Below are 21,300 nucleotides of genomic sequence, written 5' to 3' on the forward strand. Positions count from 1 at the left end.
ATCACTTTGCCAATTCCACAAGAACTGTGTTAGCGAAAGGCTTCTTGAGGGGAAAGCTGTATCTCTGTGAGATGATTTCTCAGAACACAAAGAAGTTTCTCAGAAAGCTTCTTTCTCTTTGTTATCGGAGGATATTTCCTTTGGCCCTATACTCTCAAAAGGGATCCGAAATATCTGTTCTCAGATTCCTCAGAAATAAGGCTAGCAAAGAGATCCACGAAATACAGATGTAACTCTGTGAGGTGAATTAACAGAACACTAAGCAGTTTTTCAGAAAGCTTCTTTCCAGATTTCATCTGAGGATAATTCCTTTTTCACCATAGCCCCCTATGGGCTTCCAAATATCACTTTGCCAATTCCACAAGAACTGTCATAGCAAAAGTCTTCTTGAGGGGAAAGCTGTAACCCTGTGAGATGATTTCACAGAACACAAAGAAGTTTATCAGAAAGCTTCTTTCTCTTTGGTAACGGAGGATATTTCCTTTGGCCCTATAGTCTTCAAAGTGTCCGAAATATCTGTTCTCAGATTCCACAGAAATAAGGCTAGCAAAGAGATCCACGAAATACAGATGTAACTCTGTGAGTTGAAGTCACACATCACAGAGCAGTTTCTCAAAAGCTTCTTTCCAGATTTCATCTGAGGATATTTCCTTTTTCACCCCAGCCCTCTATGGGCTTCCAAATATCGCTTTGCCAATTCCACAAGAACTGTCTTAGCGAAAGGCTTCTTGAGGGGAAAGCTGTAACTCTGTGAGATGTTTTCACAGAACACAAAGAAGTTTCTCAGAAAGCTTCTTTCTCTTTGTTATCGGAGGGTATTTCCTTTGGACCTATAGTCTTCAAAGGGATTCGAAATATCTGTTCTCAGATTCCACGGAATTAAGGCTAGCAAAGAGATCCACGAAATACAGATGTAACTCTGTGAGATGAATTAACAGAACACTAAGCAGTTTCTCAGAAAGCTTCTTTCCAGATTTCATCTGAGGATATTTCCTTTTTCACCATAGCCCTCTATGGGCTTCCAAATATCACTTTGCCAATTCCACAAGAACTGTCTTAGCGAAAGTCTTCTTGAGGGTAAAGATGTAACTCTGTGAGATGATTTCACAGAACACAAAGAAGTTTATCAGAAAGCTTCTTTCTCTTTGTTATCGGAGGGTATTTCCTTTGGACCTATAGTCTTCAAAGGGATCCGAAATATCTGTTCTCAGATTCCTCAGAAATAAGGCTAGCAAAGAGATTCAGGAAATACAGATGTATCTCTGTGAGTGGAAGTCACAAATTACAGAGCTGTTTCTCAAAAAGCTTCTTTCCAGATTTCATCTCAGGATATTTCCTTTTTCACCATAGCCCTCTATGGGCTTCCAAATATCACTTTGCCAATTCCACAAGAACTGTCTTAGCGAAAGGCTTCTTGAGGGGAAAGCTGTAACTCTGTGAGATGATTTCACAGAAAACAAAGAAGTTTCTCAGAAAGCTTCTTTCTCTTTGTTATCGGAGGATATTTACTTTGGCCTTATAGTCTTCCAAGGGATCCGAAATATCTGTTCTCAGATTCCACAAAAATAAGGCTAGCAAAGAGATCCACGAAATACAGATGTAACTCTGTGAGTGAATTAACAGAACACTAAGCAGTTTCTCAGAAAGCTTCTTTCCAGATTTCATCTGAGGATATTTCCTTTTACACCTTAGCCCTCTATGGGCTTCCAAATATCACTTTGCCAATTCCACAAGAACTGTCTTATCGAAAGGCTTCTTGAGCGGAAAGCTGTAACTCTGTGAGTTGATTTCACAGAACACAAAGAAGTTTATCAGAAAGCTTCTTTCTCTTTGTTATCGGAGGATATTTCCTTTGGCCCTATAGTCTTCAAAGGGATCCGAAATATCTGTTCTCAAATTCCACAGAAATAAGGCTAGCAAAGAGATCCACGAAATACAGATGTAACTCTGTGAGATGAATTAACAGAACACTAAGCAGTTTCTCAGAAAGCTTCTTTCCAGATTTCATCTGAGGATATTTCCTTTTTCACCATAGCCCTCTATGGGCTTCCAAATATCACTTTGCCAATTCCACAAGAACTGTCTTAGCAAAAGGCTTCTTCAGGGGAAAGCTGTAACTCTGTGAGATGATTTCACAGAACACAAAGAAGTTTCTCAGAAAGCTTCTTTCTCTTTGTTATCGGAGGATATTTCCTTTGGCCCTATAGTCTTCAAAGTGTCCGAAATATCTGTTCTCAGATTCCACAGAAATAAGGCTAGCAAAGAGATCCACGAAATACAGATGTAACTCTGTGAGTGGAAGTCACACATCACAGAGCAGTTTCTCAGAAAGCTTCTTTCCAGATTTCATCTGAGGATATTTCCTTTTTCACCATAGCCCTCTATGGGCTTCCAAATATCACTTTGCGAATTCTACAAGAACTGTCTTAGCGAAAAGCTTCTTGAGGGGAAAGCTGAAACTCTGTGAGATGATTTCACAGAACACAAAGAAGTTTCTCAGAAAGCTTCTTTCTCTTTGTTATCGGAGGATATTTCCTTTGGCCCTATAGTCTTCAAAGGGATCCGAAATATCTGTAATAAGATTCCACAGAAATAAGGATAGCAAAGAGATCCACGAAATACAGATGTAACTCTGTGAGTGAATTAACAGAACACTAAGCAGTTTCTCAGAAAGCTTCTTTCCAGATTTCATCTGAGGATATTTCCTTTTACACCATAGCCCTCTATGGGCTTCCAAATACCACTTTGCCAATTCCACAAGAACTGTCTTAACGAAAGGCTTCTTGAGGGAAAAGCTGTAACTCTGTGAGATGATTTCACAGAACACAAAGAAGTTTCTCAGAACGTTTCTTACTCTTTGTTATCGGAGGATATTTCCTTTGGCCCTATAGTCTTCAAAGGGATCCGAAATATCTGTTCTCAGATTCCACGGAATTAAGGCTAGCAAAGAGATCCACGAAAAACAGATGTAACTCTGTGAGATGAATTAACAGAACACTAAGCAGTTTCTCAGAAAGCTTCTTTCCAGATTTCATCTGAGGATATTTCCTTTTTCACCATAGCCCTCTATGGGCTTCCAAATATCACTTTGCCAATTCCACAAGAACTGCCTTAGCGAAAGTCTTCTTGAGGGGAAAGATGTAACTCTGTGAGATGATTTCACAGAACACAAAGAAGTTTATCAGAAAGCTTCTTTCTCTTTGTTATCGGAGGGTATTTCCTTTGGACCTATAGTCTTCAAAGGGATCCGAAATATCTGTTCTCAGATTCCTCAGAAATAAGGCTAGCAAAGAGATTCAGGAAATACAGATGTATCTCTGTGAGTGGAAGTCACAAATTACAGAGCTGTTTCTCAAAAAGCTTCTTTCCAGATTTCATCTGAGGATATTTCCTTTTTCACCATAGCCCTCTATGGGCTTCCAAATATCACTTTGCCAATTCCACAAGAACTGTCTAAGCGAAAGGCTTCTTGAGGGGAAAGCTGTAACTGTGTGAGATGATTTCACAGAAAACAAAGAAGTTTCTCAGAAAGCTTCTTTCTCTTTGTTATCGGAGGATATTTACTTTGGCCCTATAGTCTTCAAAGGGATCCGAAATATCTGTTCTCAGATTCCACAAAAATAAGGCTAGCAAAGAGATCCACGAAATACAGATGTAACTCTGTGAGTGAATTAACAGAACACTAAGCAGTTTCTCAGAAAGCTTCTTTCCAGATTTCATCTGAGGATATTTCCTTTTACACCTTAGCCCTCTATGGGCTTCCAAATATCACTTTGCCAATTCCACAAGAACTGTCTTAGCGAAAGGCTTCTTGAGCGGAAAGCTGTAACTCTGTGAGATGATTTCACAGAACGCAAAGAAGTTTCTCAGAAAGCTTCTTTCTCTTTGTTATCGGAGGATATTTCCTTTGGCCCTATAGTCTTCAAAGGGATCCGAAATATCTGTTCTCAGATTCCACAGAAATAAGGCTAGCAAAGAGTTCCACGAAATACAGATGTAACTCTGTGAGTGGAAGTCACACATCACAGAGCAGTTTCTCAGAAAGCTTCTTTCCAGATTTCATCTGAGGATATTTCCTTTTTGACCATAGCCCTCTATGGGCTTCCAAATATCACTTTGCCAATTCCACAAGAACTGTCTTAGCGAAAGGCTTCTTCAGGGGAAAGCTGTAACTCTGTGAGATGATTTCACAGAACACAAAGAAGTTTCTCAGAACGCTTCTTCTCTTTGTTATCAGAGGATATTTCCTTTGGCACTATAGTCTTCAAAGGGATCCGAAATATCTGTTCTCAGATTCCAGAGAAACAAGGCTAGCAAAGAGATCCACGAAATACAGATGTAACTCTGTGAGATGAATTAACAGAACACTAAGCAGTTTCTCAGAGAGCTTCTTTCCAGATTTCACCTGAGAATATTTCCTTTTTCACCATTGCCCTCTATGGGCTTCCAAATATCACTTTGCCATTTCCACAAGAACTGTCTTAGCGAAAGGCTTCTTGAGGAGAAAGCCGTAACTCTGTGAGATGATTTCACAGAACACAAAGAAGTTTCTCAGAAAGTTTCTTTCTCTTTGTTATCGGAGGGTATTTCCTTTGGCCCTATAGTCTTCAAAGGGATCCGAAATATCTGTCCTCAGATTCCACAGAAATAAGACTAGTAAAGAGATCCACGAAATACAGATGTAACACTGTGAGATGAATTAACAGAACACTAAGCAGTTTCTCAGAAAGCTTCTTTCCAGATTTCATCTGAGGATATTTCCTTTTTCACCATAGCCCTCTATGGGCTTCCAAATACCACTTTGCCAATTCCACAAGAACTGTCTTAGCGAAAGGCTTCTTGAGGGGAAAGCTGTAACTCTGTGAGATGATTTCAGAGAACACAAAGAAGTTTCTCAGAAAGCTTCTTTCTCTTTCTTATCGGAGGATATTTCCTTTGGCCCTATAGTCTTCAAAGGGATCCGAAATATCTGTTCTCAGATTCCACAGAAATAAGGCTAGCAAAGAGATCCACGAAATACAGATGTAACTCTGTGAGGTGAATTAACAGAACACTAAGCAGTTTCTCAGAAAGCTTCTTTCCAGATTTCATCTGAGGATATTTCCTTTTTCACCATAGCCCTCTATGGGCTTCCAAATATCACTTTGCCAATTCCACAAGAACCGTCTTAGCGAAAGGCTTCTTGAAGGGAAAGCTGTAACTCTGTGAGATGATTTCAAAGAACACAAAGAAGTTTATCAGAAACCTTCTTTCTCTTTGTTATCGGAGGATATTTCCTTTGGCCCTATAGACTTCAAAGTGTCCGAAATATCTGTTCTCAGATTCCACAGGAATAAGGCTAGCAAAGAGATCCACGAAATACAGATGTAACTCTGTGAGTGGAAGTCACACATCCCAGAGCAGTTTCTCAGAAAGCTTCTATCCAGATTTCATCTGAGGATATTTCCTTTTTCACCATAGCCCTCTATGGGCTTCCAAATACCACTTTGCCAATTCCACAGGAACTGTCTTAGCGAAAGGCTTCTTCAGGGGAAAGCTGTGAGATGAATTAACAGAACACTAAGCAGTTTCTCAGAAAGCTTCTTTCCAGATTTCATCTGAGGATATTTCCTTTTTCACCATAGCCCTCTACGGGCTTCCAAATATCACTTTGCCAATTCCACAAGAACTGTGTTAGCGAAAGGCTTCTTGAGGGGAAAGCTGTATCTCTGTGAGATGATTTCTCAGAACACAAAGAAGTTTCTCAGAAAGCTTCTTTCTCTTTGTTATCGGAGGATATTTCCTTTGGCCCTATACTCTCAAAAGGGATCCGAAATATCTGTTCTCAGATTCCTCAGAAATAAGGCTAGCAAAGAGATCCACGAAATACAGATGTAACTCTGTGAGGTGAATTAACAGAACACTAAGCAGTTTCTCAGAAAGCTTCTTTCCAGATTTCATCTGAGGATAATTCCTTTTTCACCATAGCCCTCTATGGGCTTCCAAATATCACTTTGCCAATTCCACAAGAACTGTCATAGCAAAAGTCTTCTTGAGGGGAAAGCTGTAACCCTGTGAGATGATTTCACAGAACACAAAGAAGTTTATCAGAAAGCTTCTTTCTCTTTGGTAACGGAGGATATTTCCTTTGGCCCTATAGTCTTCAAAGTGTCCGAAATATCTGTTCTCAGATTCCACAGAAATAAGGCTAGCAAAGAGATCCACGAAATACAGATGTAACTCTGTGAGTTGAAGTCACACATCACAGAGCAGTTTCTCAAAAGCTTCTTTCCAGATTTCATCTGAGGATATTTCCTTTTTCACCCCAGCCCTCTATGGGCTTCCAAATATCGCTTTGCCAATTCCACAAGAACTGTCTTAGCGAAAGGCTTCTTGAGGGGAAAGCTGTAACTCTGTGAGATGTTTTCACAGAACACAAAGAAGTTTCTCAGAAAGCTTCTTTCTCTTTGTTATCGGAGGGTATTTCCTTTGGACCTATAGTCTTCAAAGGGATTCGAAATATCTGTTCTCAGATTCCACGGAATTAAGGCTAGCAAAGAGATCCACGAAATACAGATGTAACTCTGTGAGATGAATTAACAGAACACTAAGCAGTTTCTCAGAAAGCTTCTTTCCAGATTTCATCTGAGGATATTTCCTTTTTCACCATAGCCCTCTATGGGCTTCCAAATATCACTTTGCCAATTCCACAAGAACTGTCTTAGCGAAAGTCTTCTTGAGGGGAAAGATGTAACTCTGTGAGATGATTTCACAGAACACAAAGAAGTTTATCAGAAAGCTTCTTTCTCTTTGTTATCGGAGGGTATTTCCTTTGGACCTATAGTCTTCAAAGGGATCCGAAATATCTGTTCTCACATTCCTCAGAAATAAGGCTAGCAAAGAGATTCAGGAAATACAGATGTATCTCTGTGAGTGGAAGTCACAAATTACAGAGCTGTTTCTCAAAAAGCTTCTTTCCAGATTTCATCTGAGGATATTTCCTTTTTCACCATAGCCCTCTATGGGCTTCCAAATATCACTTTGCCAATTCCACAAGAACTGTCTTAGCGAAAGGCTTCTTGAGGGGAAAGCTGTAACTCTGTGAGATGATTTCACAGAAAACAAAGAAGTTTCTCAGAAAGCTTCTTTCTCTTTGTTATCGGAGGATATTTACTTTGGCCCTATAGTCTTCAAAGGGATCCGAAATATCTGTTCTCAGATTCCACAAAAATAAGGCTAGCAAAGAGATCCACGAAATACAGATGTAACTCTGTGAGTGAATTAACAGAACACTAAGCAGTTTCTCAGAAAGCTTCTTTCCAGATTTCATCTGAGGATATTTCCTTTTACACCTTAGCCCTCTATGGGCTTCCAAATATCACTTTGCCAATTCCACAAGAACTGTCTTATCGAAAGGCTTCTTGAGCGGAAAGCTGTAACTCTGTGAGTTGATTTCACAGAACACAAAGAAGTTTATCAGAAAGCTTCTTTCTCTTTGTTATCGGAGGATATTTCCTTTGGCCCTATAGTCTTCAAAGGGATCCGAAATATCTGTTCTCAAATTCCACAGAAATAAGGCTAGCAAAGAGATCCACGAAATACAGATGTAACTCTGTGAGATGAATTAACAGAACACTAAGCAGTTTCTCAGAAAGCTTCTTTCCAGATTTCATCTGAGGATATTTCCTTTTTCACCATAGCCCTCTATGGGCTTCCAAATATCACTTTGCCAATTCCACAAGAACTGTCTTAGCAAAAGGCTTCTTGAGGGGAAAGCTGTAACTCTGTGAGATGATTTCACAGAACACAAAGAAGTTTCTCAGAAAGCTTCTTTCTCTTTGTTATCGGAGGATATTTCCTTTGGCCCTATAGTCTTCAAAGTGTCCGAAATATCTGTTCTCAGATTCCACAGAAATAAGGCTAGCAAAGAGATCCACGAAATACAGATGTAACTCTGTGAGTGGAAGTCACACATCACAGAGCAGTTTCTCAGAAAGCTTCTTTCCAGATTTCATCTGAGGATATTTGCTTTTTCACCATAGGCCTCTATGGGCTTCCAAATATCACTTTGCCAATTCCACAAGAACTGTCTTAGCGAAAGGCTTCTTCAGGGGAAAGCTGTAACTCTGTGAGATGATTTCACAGAAAACAAAGAAGTTTCTCAGAACGCTTCTTCTCTTTTTTAACAGAGGATATTTCCTTTGGCACTGTAGTCTTCAAAGGGATCCGAAATATCTGTTCTCAGATTCCACAGAAATAAGGCTAGCAAAGAGATTCAGGAAACACAGATGTATCTCTGTGAGTGGAAGTCACAAATTACAGAGCTGTTTCTCAGAAAGCTTCTTTCCAGATTTCATCTGAGGATATTTCCTTTTTCACCATAGCCCTCTATGGGCTTCCAAATATCACTTTGCCAATTCTACAAGAACTGTCTTAGCGAAAAGCTTCTTGAGGGGAAAGCTGAAACTCTGTGAGATGATTTCACAGAACACAAAGAAGTTTCTCAGAAAGCTTCTTTCTCTTTGTTATCGGAGGATATTTCCTTTGGCCCTATAGTCTTCAAAGGGATCCGAAATATCTGTAATAAGATTCCACAGAAATAAGGATAGCAAAGAGATCCACGAAATACAGATGTAACTCTGTGAGTGAATTAACAGAACACTAAGCAGTTTCTCAGAAAGCTTCTTTCCAGATTTCATCTGAGGATATTTCCTTTTACACCTTAGCCCTCTGTGGGCTTCCAAATATCACTTTGCCATTTCCACAAGAACTGTCTTAGCGAAAGGCTTCTTGAGGGGAAAGCTGTAACTCTGTGAGATGATTTCACAGAACACAAAGAAGTTTCTCAGAAACCTTCTTTCTCTTTGTTATCGGAGGATATTTCCTTTGGCCCTATAGTCTTCAAAGTGTCCTAAATATCAGTTCTCAGATTCCACAGGAATAAGGCTAGCAAAGAGATACACGAAATACAGATGTCACTCTGTGAGTGGAAGTCACACATCACAGAGCAGTTTCTCAGAAAGCTTCTTTCCAGATTTCATCTGAGGATATTTCCTTTTTCACCATAGCCCTCTATGGGCTTCCAAATACCACTTTGCCAATTCCACAAGAACTGTCTTAGCGAAAGGCTTCTTTAGGGGAAGGCGGTAACTCTGTGAGATGATTTCACAGACACAAAGAAGTTTCTCAGAAAGCTTCTTTCTCTTTGTTATCAGAGGATATTTCCTTTGGCACTATAGTCTTCAAAGGGATCCGAAATATCTGTTCTCAGATTCCAGAGAAACAAGGTTTGCAAAGAGATCCACGAAATACAGATGTAACTCTGTGAGATGAATCAACAGAACACTAAGCAGTTTCTCAGAGAGCTTCTTTCCAGATTTCACCTGAGAATATTTCCTTTTTCACCATTGCCCTCTATGGGCTTCCAAATATCACTTTGCCATTTCCACAAGAACTGTCTTAGCGAAAGGCTTCTTGAGGAGAAAGCCGTAACTCTGTGAGATGATTTCACAGAACACAAATAAGTTTCTCAGAAAGTTTCTTTCTCTTTGTTATCGGAGGGTATTTCCTTTGGCCCTATAGTCTTCAAAGGGATCCGAAATATCTGTTCTCAGATTCCACAGAAATAAGACTAGCAAAGAGATCCACGAAATACAGATGTAACACTGTGAGATGAATTAACAGAACTCTAAGCAGTTTCTCAGAAAGCTTCTTTCCAGATTTCATCTGAGGATATTTCCTTTTTCACCATAGCCCTCTATGGGCTTCCAAATACCACTTTGCCAATTCCACAAGAACTGTCTTAACGAAAGGCTTCTTGAGGGAAAAGCTGTAACTCTGTGAGATGATTTCACAGAACACAAAGAAGTTTCTCAGAACGTTTCTTACTCTTTGTTATCGGAGGATATTTCCTTTGGCCCTATAGTCTTCAAAGGGATCCGAAATATCTGTTCTCAGATTCCACGGAATTAAGGCTAGCAAAGAGATCCACGAAAAACAGATGTAACTCTGTGAGATGAATTAAAAGAACACTAAGCAGTTTCTCAGAAAGCTTCTTTCCAGATTTCATCTGAGGATATTTCCTTTTTCACCATAGCCCTCTATGGGCTTCCAAATATCACTTTGCCAATTCCACAAGAACTGCCTTAGCGAAAGTCTTCTTGAGGGGAAAGATGTAACTCTGTGAGATGATTTCACAGAACACAAAGAAGTTTATCAGAAAGCTTCTTTCTCTTTGTTATCGGAGGGTATTTCCTTTGGACCTATAGTCTTCAAAGGGATCCGAAATATCTGTTCTCAGATTCCTCAGAAATAAGGCTAGCAAAGAGATTCAGGAAATACAGATGTATCTCTGTGAGTGGAAGTCACAAATTACAGAGCTGTTTCTCAAAAAGCTTCTTTCCAGATTTCATCTGAGGATATTTCCTTTTTCACCATAGCCCTCTATGGGCTTCCAAATATCACTTTGCCAATTCCACAAGAACTGTCTTAGCGAAAGGCTTCTTGAGGGGAAAGCTGTAACTGTGTGAGATGATTTCACAGAAAACAAAGAAGTTTCTCAGAAAGCTTCTTTCTCTTTGTTATCGGAGGATATTTACTTTGGCCCTATAGTCTTCAAAGGGATCCGAAATATCTGTTCTCAGATTCCACAAAAATAAGGCTAGCAAAGAGATCCACGAAATACAGATGTAACTCTGTGAGTGAATTAACAGAACACTAAGCAGTTTCTCAGAAAGCTTCTTTCCAGATTTCATCTGAGGATATTTCCTTTTACACCTTAGCCCTCTATGGGCTTCCAAATATCACTTTGCCAATTCCACAAGAACTGTCTTAGCGAAAGGCTTCTTGAGCGGAAAGCTGTATCTCTGTGAGTTGATTTCACAGAACACAAAGAAGTTTATCAGAAAGCTTCTTTCTCTTTGTTATCGGAGGATATTTCCTTTGGCCCTATAGTCTTCAAAGGGATCCGAAATATCTGTTCTTAAATTCCACAGAAATAAGGCTAGCAAAGAGATCCACGAAATACAGATGTAACTCTGTGAGATGAATTAACAGAACACTAAGCAGTTTCTCAGAAAGCTTCTTTCCAGATTTCATCTGAGGATATTTCCTTTTACACCTTAGCCCTCTATGGGCTTCCAAATATCACTTTGCCAATTCCACAAGAACTGTCAGCGAAAGGCTTCTTGAGCGGAAAGCTGTAACTCTGTGAGTTGATTTCACAGAACACAAAGAAGTTTATCAGAAAGCTTCTTTCTCTTTGTTATCGGAGGATATTTCCTTTGGCCCTATAGTCTTCAAAGGGATCCGAAATATCTCTTCTCAAATTCCACAGAAATATGGCTAGCAAAGAGATCGACGAAATACAGATGTAACCCTGTGAGATGAATTAACAGAACACTAAGCAGTTTCTCAGAAAGCTTCTTTCCAGATTTCATCTGAGGATATTTCCTTTTTCACCATAGCCCTCTATGGGCTTCCAAATATCACTTTGCCAATTCCACAAGAACTGTCTTAGCGAAAGTCTTCTTCAGGGGAAAGCTGTAACTCTGTGAGATGATTTCACAGAACACAAAGAAGTTTCTCAGAACGCTTCTTCTCTTTTTTATCAGAGGATATTTCCTTTGGCACTATAGTCTTCAAAGGGATCCGAAATATCTGTTCTCAGATTCCACAGATATAAGGCTAGCAAAGATATTCAGGAAATACAGATGTATCTCTGTGAGTGGAAGTCACAAATTACAGAGCTGTTTCTCAGAAAGCTTCTTTCCAGATTTCATCTGAGGATATTTCCTTTTTCACCATAGCCCTCTATGGGCTTCCAAATATCACTTTGCCAATTCCACAAGAACTGTCTTAGCAAAAGGCTTCTTGAGGGGAAAGCTGTAACTCTGTGAGATGATTTCACAGAACACAAAGAAGTTTATCAGAAACCTTCTTTCTCTTTGTTATCGGAGGATATTTCTTTTGGCCCTATATTCTTCAAAGTGTCCGAAATATCTGTTCTCAGATTCCACAGAAATAAGGCTAGCAAAGAGATCCACGAAATACAGATGTAACTCTGTGAGTGGAAGTCACACATCACAGAGCAGTTTCTCATAAAACTTCTTTCCAGATTTCATCTGAGGATATTTCCTTTTTCACCATAGCCCTCTATGGGCTTCCAAATACCACTTTGCCAATTCCACAAGAACTGTCTTAGCGAAAGGCTTCTTGAGGGGAAAGCTGTAACTCTGTGAGATGATTTCACAGAACACAAAGAAGTTTCTCAGAAAGCTTCTTTCTCTTTCTTATCGGAGGATATTTCCTTTGGCCCTATAGTCTTCAAAGGGATCCGAAATATCTGTTCTCAGATTCCACAGAAATAAGGCTAGCAAAGAGATCCACGAAATACAGATGTAACTCTTTGAGATGAATTAACAGAACAGTAAGCAGTTTCTCAGAAAGCTTTTTTCCAGATTTCATCTGAGGATATTTCCTTTTTCACCGTAGCCCTCTATGGGCTTCCAAATATCACTTTGCCAATTCCACAAGAACTGTCTTAGCGAAAGGCTTCTTCAGGGGAAAGCTGTAACTCTGTGAGATGATTTCACAGAACACAAAGAAGTTTATCAGAAAGCTTCTTTCTCTTTGTTATCGGAGGGTATTTCCTTTGGACCTATAGTCTTCAAAGGGATCCGAAATATCTGTTCTCAGATTCCTCAGAAATAAGGCTAGCAAAGAGATTCAGGAAATACAGATGTATCTCTGTGAGTGGAAGTCACAAATTACAGAGCTGTTTCTCAAAAAGCTTCTTTCCAGATTTCATCTGAGGATATTTCCTTTTTCACCATAGCCCTCTATGGGCTTCCAAATATCACTTTGCCAATTCCACAAGAACTGTCTTAGCGAAAGGCTTCTGGAGGGGAAAGCTGTAACTCTGTGAGATGATTTCACAGAAAACAAAGAAGTTTCTCAGAAAGCTTCTTTCTCTTTGTTATCGGAGGATATTTACTTTGGCCCTATAGTCTTCAAAGGGATCCGAAATATCTGTTCTCAGATTCCACAAAAATAAGGCTAGCAAAGAGATCCACGAAATACAGATGTAACTCTGTGAGTGAATTAACAGAACACTAAGCAGTTTCTCAGAAAGCTTCTTTCCAGATTTCATCTGAGGATATTTCCTTTTACACCTTAGCCCTCTATGGGCTTCCAAATATCACTTTGCCAATTCCACAAGAACTGTCTTAGCGAAAGGCTTCTTGAGCGGAAAGCTGTAACTGTGTGAGTTGATTTCACAGAACACAAAGAAGTTTATCAGAAAGATTCTTTCTCTTTGTTATCGGAGGATATTTCCTTTGGCCCTATAGTCTTCAAAGGGATCCGAAATATCTGTTCTCAAATTCCACAGAAATAAGGCTAGCAAAGAGATCCACGAAATACAGATGTAACTCTGTGAGATGAATTAACAGAACACTAAGCAGTTTCTCAGAAAGCTTCTTTCCAGATTTCATCTGAGGATATTTCCTTTTTCACCATAGCCCTCTATGGGCTTCCAAATATCACTTTGCCAATTCCACAAGAACTGTCTTAGCAAAAGGCTTCTTGAGGGGAAAGCTGTAACTCTGTGAGATGATTTCACAGAACACAAAGAAGTTTCTCAGAAAGCTTCTTTCTCTTTGTTATCGGAGGATATTTCCTTTGGCCCTATAGTCTTCAAAGGGATCCGAAATATCTGTTCTCAGATTCCACAGAAATAAGGCTAGAAAAGAGATCCACGAAATACAGATGTATCTCTGTGAGTGGAAGTCACACATCACAGAGCAGTTTCTCAGAAAGCTTCTTTCCAGATTTCATCTGAGGATATTTCCTTTTTCACCATAGGCCTCTATGGGCTTCCAAATATCACTTTGCCAATTCCACAAGAACTGTCTTAGCGAAAGTCTTCTTCAGGGGAAAGCTGTAACTCTGTGAGATGATTTCACAGAACACAAAGAAGTTTCTCAGAACGCTTCTTCTCTTTTTTATCAGAGGATATTTCCTTTGGCACTGTAGTCTTCAAAGGGATCCGAAATATCTGTTCTCAGATTCCACAGAAATAAGGCTAGCAAAGAGATTCAGGAAACACAGATGTATCTCTGTGAGTGGAAGTCACAAATTACAGAGCTGTTTCTCAGAAAGCTTCTTTCCAGATTTCATATGAGGATATTTCCTTTTTCACCATAGCCCTCTATGGGCTTCCAAATATCACTTTGCCAATTCCACAAGAACTGTCTTAGCGAAAGGCTTCTTCAGGGGAAAGCGGTAACTCTGTGAGATGATTTCACAGAAATCAAAGAAGTTTCTCAGAAAGCTTCTTTCTCTTTGTTATCGGAGGATATTTCCTTTGGCCCTATAGTCTTCAAAGGGATCCGAAATATCTGTAATAAGATTCCACAGAAATAAGGATAGCAAAGAGATCCACGAAATACAGATGTAACTCTGTGAGTGAATTAACAGAACACTAAGCAGTTTCTCAGAAAGCTTCTTTCCAGATTTCATCTGAGGATATTTCCTTTTACACCTTAGCCCTCTGTGGGCTTCCAAATATCACTTTGCCATTTTCACAAGAACTGTCTTAGCGAAAGGCTTCTTGAGGGGAAAGCTGTAACTCTGTGAGATGATTTCACAGAACACAAAGAAGTTTCTCAGAAACCTTCTTTCTCTTTGTTATCGGAGGATATTTCCTTTGGCCCTATAGTCTTCAAAGTGTCGTAAATATCTGTTCTCAGATTCCACAGGAATAAGGCTAGCAAAGAGATCCACGAAATACAGATGTCACTCTGTGAGTGGAAGTCACACATCACAGAGCAGTTTCTCAGAAAGCTTCTTTCCAGATTTCATCTGAGGATATTTCCTTTTTCACCATAGCCCTCTATGGGCTTCCAAATATCACTTTGCCAATTCCACAAGAACTGTCTAAGCGAAAGGCTTCTTGAGGGGAAAGCTGTAACTCTGTGAAATGATTTCACAGAACGGAAAGAAGTTTCTCAGAAAGCTTCTTTCTCTTTGTTATCGGAGGATATTTCCTTTGGCCCTATAGTCTTCAAAGGGATCCGAAATATCTGTTCTCAGATTCCACAGAAATAAGGCTAGCAAAGAGATCCACGAAATACAGATGTAACTCTGTGAGTGGAAGTCACACATCACAGAGCAGTTTCTCAGAAAGCTTCTTTCCAGATTTCATCTGAGGATATTTCCTTTTTCACCATAGCCCTCTATGGGCTTCCAAATATCACTTTGCCAATTCCACAAGAACTGTGTTAGCGAAAGTCTTCTTCAGGGGAAAGCTGTAACTCTGTGAGATGATTTCACAGAACACAAAGAAGTTTCTCAGAACGCTTCTTCTCTTTTTTATCAGAGGATATTTCCTTTGGCACTATAGTCTTCAAAGGGATCCGAAATATCTGTTCTCAGATTCCACAAAAATAAGGCTAGCAAAGAGATTCAGGAAATACAGATGTATCTCTGTGAGTGGAAGTCACAAATTACAGAGCTGTTTCTCAGAAAGCTTCTTTCCAGATTTCATCTGAGGATATTTCCTTTTTCACCATAGCCCTCTATGGGCTTCCAAATATCACTTTGCCAATTCCACAAGAACTGTCTTAGCGAAAGGCTTCTTGAGGGGAAAGCTGTAACTCTGTGAGATGATTTCACAGAAAACAAAGAAGTTTCTCAGAAAGCTTCTTTCTCTTTGTTATCGGAGGATATTTCCTTTGGCCCTATAGTCTTCAAAGGGATCCGAAATATCTGTAATCAGATTCCACAGAAATAAGGATAGCAAAGAGATGCACGAAATACAGATGTAACTCTGTGAGTGAATTAACAGAACACTAAGCAGTTTCTCAGAAAGCTTCTTTCCAGATTTCATCTGAGGATATTTCCTTTTACACCTTAACCCTCTGTGGGCTTCCAAATATCACTTTGCCAATTCCACAAGAACTGTCTTAGCGAAAGGCTTCTTGAGCAGAAAGCTGTAACTCTGTGAGTTGATTTCACAGAACACAAAGAAGTTTATCAGAAAGCTTCTTTCTCTTTGTTATCGGAGGATATTTCCTTTGGCCCTATAGTCTTCAAAGGGATCCGAAATATCTGTTCTCAAATTCCACAGAAATAAGGCGAGCAAAGAGATCCACGAAATACAGATGTAACTCTGTGAGATGATTTCACAGAACACAAAGAAGTTTCTCAGAACGCTTCTTCTCTTTTTATCAGAGGATATTTCCTTTGGCACTAGAGTCTTCAAAGGGATCTGAAAAATCTGTTCTCAGATTTCAGAGAAATAAGGCTAGCAAAGGGATCCAGGAAATACAGATGTAACTCTGTGAGTGGAAGTCACACATCACAGAGCAGTTTCTCAGAAAGCTTCTTTCCAGATTTCATCTGAGGATATTTCCTTTTTCACCATAGCCCTCTATGGGCTTCCAAATATCACTTTGCCAATTCCACAAGAACTGTCTAGGCGAAAGGCTTCTTGAGGGGAAAGCTGTAACTCTGGGAGATGATTTCACAGAACGCAAAGAAGTTTCTCAGAAAGCTTCTTTCTCTTTGTTATCGGAGGATATTTCCTTTGGCCCTATAGTCTTCAAAGGGATCGGAAATATCTGTTCTCAGATTCCACAGAAATAAGGCTAGCAAAGAGTTCCACGAAATACAGATGTAACTCTGTGAGTGGAAGTCACACATCACAGAGCAGTTTCTCAGAAAGCTTCTTTCCAGATTTCATCTGAGGATATTTCCTTTTTGACCATAGCCCTCTATGGGCTTCCAAATATCACTTTGCCAATTCCACAAGAACTGTCTTAGCGAAAGGCTTCTTCAGGGGAAAGCTGTAACTCTGTGAGATGATTTCACAGAACACAAAGAAGTTTCTCAGAACGCTTCTTCTCTTTGTTATCAGAGGATATTTCCTTTGGCACTATAGTCTTCAAAGGGATCCGAAATATCTGTTCTCAGATTCCAGAGAAACAAGGCTAGCAAAGAGATCCACGAAATACAGATGTAACTCTGTGAGATGAATTAACAGAACACTAAGCAGTTTCTCAGAGAGCTTCTTTCCAGATTTCACCTGAGAATATTTCCTTTTTCACCATTGCCCTCTATGGGCTTCCAAATATCACTTTGCCATTTCCACAAGAACTGTCTTAGCGAAAGGCTTCTTGAGGAGAAAGCCGTATCTCTGTGAGATGATTTCACAGAACACAAAGAAGTTTCTCAGAAAGTTTCTTTCTCTTTGTTATCGGAGGGTATTTCCTTTGGCCCTATAGTCTTCAAAGGGATCCGAAATATCTGTTCTCAGATTCCACAGAAATAAGACTAGTAAAGAGATCCACGAAATACAGATGTAACACTGTGAGATGAATTAACAGAACACTAAGCAGTTTCTCAGAAAGCTTCTTTCCAGATTTCATCTGAGGATATTTCCTTTTTCACCATAGCCCTCTATGGGCTTCCAAATACCACTTTGCCAATTCCACAAGAACTGTCTTAGCGAAAGGCTTCTTGAGGGGAAAGCTGTAACTATGTGAGATGATTTCACAGAACACAAAGAAGTTTCTCAGAAAGCTTCTTTCTCTTTCTTATCGGAGGATATTTCCTTTGGCCCTATAGTCTTCAAAGGGATCCGAAATATCTGTTCTCAGATTCCACAGAAATAAGGCTAGCAAAGAGATCCACGAAATACAGATGTAACTCTGTGAGGTGAATTAACAGAACACTAAGCAGTTTCTCAGAAAGCTTCTTTCCAGATTTCATCTGAGGATATTTCCTTTTTCACCATAGCCCTCTATGGGCTTCCAAATATCACTTTGCCAATTCCACAAGAACCGTCTTAGCGAAAGGCTTCTTGAAGGGAAAGCTGTAACTCTGTGAGATGATTTCAAAGAACACAAAGAAGTTTATCAGAAACCTTCTTTCTCTTTGTTATCGGAGGATATTTCCTTTGGCCCTATAGACTTCAAAGTGTCCGAAATATCTGTTCTCAGATTCCACAGGAATAAGGCTAGCAAAGAGATCCACGAAATACAGATGTAACTCTGTGAGTGGAAGTCACACATCCCAGAGCAGTTTCTCAGAAAGCTTCTATCCAGATTTCATCTGAGGATATTTCCTTTTTCACCCCAGCCCTCTATGGGCTTCCAAATATCGCTTTGCCAATTCCACAAGAACTGTCTTAGCGAAAGGCTTCTTCAGGGGAAAGCTGTGAGATGAATTAACAGAACACTAAGCAGTTTCTCAGAAAGCTTCTTTCCAGATTTCATCTGAGGATATTTCCTTTTTCACCATAGCCCTCTACGGGCTTCCAAATATCACTTTGCCAATTCCACAAGAACTGTGTTAGCGAAAGGCTTCTTGAGGGGAAAGCTGTATCTCTGTGAGATGATTTCTCAGAACACAAAGAAGTTTCTCAGAAAGCTTCTTTCTCTTTGTTATCGGAGGATATTTCCTTTGGCCCTATACTCTCAAAAGGGATCCGAAATATCTGTTCTCAGATTCCTCAGAAATAAGGCTAGCAAAGAGATCCACGAAATACAGATGTCACTCTGTGAGGTGAATTAACAGAACACTAAGCAGTTTCTCAGAAAGCTTCTTTCCAGATTTCATCTGAGGATAATTCCTTTTTCACCATAGCCCTCTATGGGCTTCCAAATATCACTTTGCCAATTCCACAAGAACTGTCATAGCAAAAGTCTTCTTGAGGGGAAAGCTGTAACCCTGTGAGATGATTTCACAGAACACAAAGAAGTTTATCAGAAAGCTTCTTTCTCTTTGGTAACGGAGGATATTTCCTTTGGCCCTATAGTCTTCAAAGTGTCCGAAATATCTGTTCTCAGATTCCACAGAAATAAGGCTAGCAAAGAGATCCACGAAATACAGATGTAACTCTGTGAGTTGAAGTCACACATCACAGAGCAGTTTCTCAAAAGCTTCTTTCCAGATTTCATCTGAGGATATTTCCTTTTTCACCCCAGCCCTCTATGGGCTTCCAAATATCGCTTTGCCAATTCCACAAGAACTGTCTTAGCGAAAGGCTTCTTGAGGGGAAAGCTGTAACTCTGTGAGATGTTTTCACAGAACACAAAGAAGTTTCTCAGAAAGCTTCTTTCTCTTTGTTAACGGAGGATATTTCCTTTGGCCCTATAGTCTTCAAAGGCATCCGAAATATCTGTTCTCAGATTCTACAGAAATAAGGCTAGCAAAGAGATCCACAAAATACAGATGTAACTCTGTGAGATGAATTAACAGAACACTAAGCAGTTTCTCAGAAAGCTTCTTTCCAGATATCATCTGAGGATATTTCCTTTTTCACCATAGCCCTCTATGGGCTTCCAAATATCACTTTGCCAATTCCACAAAAACTGTCTTAGCGAAAGGCTTCTTGAGGGAAAAGCTGTAACTCTGTGAGATGATTTCACAGAACACGAAGAAGTTTCTCAGAAAGCTTCTTTCTCTTTGTTATCGGAGGATATTTCCTTTTGCCCTATAGTCTTCAAAGGGATCCGAAATATCTGTTCTCAGATTCCACAGAAATAAGGCTAGCAAAGAGATCCACGAAATACAGATGTAACTCTGTGAGATGAATTAACAGAACACTAAGCAGTTTGTCAGAAAGCTTCTTTCCAGATTTCATCTGAGGATATTTCCTTTTTCACCATAGCCCTCTATGGGCTTCCAAATATCACTTTGCCAATTCCACAAGAACTGTCTTAGCGAAAGGCTTCATGAGGGGAAAGCTGTAACTCTGTGAGATGATTTCACAGAACACAAAGAAGTTTCTCAGAAAGCTTCTTTCTCTTTGTTATCAGAGGATATTTCCTTTGGCCCTATAGTCTTCAACGGGATCCGAAATATGTGTTCTCAGATTCCACAGAAATAAGGCTAGCAAACAGATTCACGAAATACAGATGTAACTCTGTGAGATGAATTAACAGAACACTAAGCAGTTTCTCAGAAAGCTTCTTTCCAGATTTCATCTGAGGATATTTCCTTTTTCACCATAGCCCTCTATGGGCTTCCAAATATCACTTTGCCAATTCTACAAGAACTGTCTTAGCGAAAGGCTTCTTGAGGGGAAAGCTGTAACTCTGTGAGATGATTTCACAGAACACAAAGAAGTTTCTCAGACAGCTTCTTTCTCTTTGTTATCGGAGGATATTTCCTTGGCCCTATAGTCTTCAAAGGGATCTGAAATATCTGTTCTCAGATTCCACAGAAATAAGGCTAGCAAAGAGATCCACGAAATACAGATGTAACTCTGTGAGATGAATTAACAGAACACTAAGCAGTTTCTCAGAAAGCTTCTTTCCAGATTTCATCTGAGGATATTTCCTTTTTCACCATAGGCCTCTATGGGCTTCCAAATATCACTTTGCCAATTCCACAAGAACTGCTTAGCAAAAGGCTTCTTGAGGGGAAAGCTGTAACCCTGTGAGATGATTTCACAGAACACAAAGAAGTTTCTCAGAAAGCTTCTTTCTCTTTGTTAACGGAGGATATTTCCTTTGGCCCTATAGTCTTCAAAGTGTCCGAAATATCTGTTCTCAGATTCCACAGAAATAAGGCTAGCAAAGGGATCCACGAAATACAGATATAACTCTGTGAGTTGAAGTCACAGATCACAGAGCAGTTTCTCAAAAGCTTCTTTCCAGATTTCATCTGAGGATATTTCCTTTTTCACCACAGCCCTCTATGGGCTTCCAAATATCACTTTGCCAATTCCACAAGAACTGTCTTAGCGAAAGGCTTCTTGAGGGGAAAGCTGTAACTCTTTGAGATGATTTCACAGAACACGAGGAAGTCTCTCAGAAAGCTTCTTTCTCTTTGTTATCGGACGATATTTCCTTTGGCCCTATAGTCTTCAAAGTGTCCGAAATATCTGTTCTCAGATTCCACAAAAATAACGCTAGCAAAGAGATCCACGAAATACAGATGTAACTCTGTGAGTGGAAGTCACACATCACAGAGCAGTTTCTCAGAAAACTTCTTTCCAGATTTCATCTGAGGATATTTCCTTTTTCACCATAGCCCTCTATGGGCTTCCAAATATCACTTTGCCAATTCCACAAGAACTGTCTTAGCGAAAGGCTTCTTGAGGGGAAAGCTGTAACTCTGTGAGATGATTTCACAGAACACAAAGAAGTTTCTCAGAAAGCTTCTTTCTCTTTGTTATCGGAGGATATTTCCTTTGGCCTTATAGTCTTCAAAGGGATCCGAAATATCTGTTCTCAGATTCCACAGAAATAAGGCTAGCAAGGAGATCCATGAAATACAGATGTAACTCTGTGAGATGAAATAACGGAACAC

Source organism: Macaca mulatta, chromosome 1, assembly GCF_049350105.2.
Source record: "Macaca mulatta isolate MMU2019108-1 chromosome 1, T2T-MMU8v2.0, whole genome shotgun sequence".
Lineage (NCBI taxonomy): Eukaryota > Metazoa > Chordata > Mammalia > Primates > Cercopithecidae > Macaca > Macaca mulatta.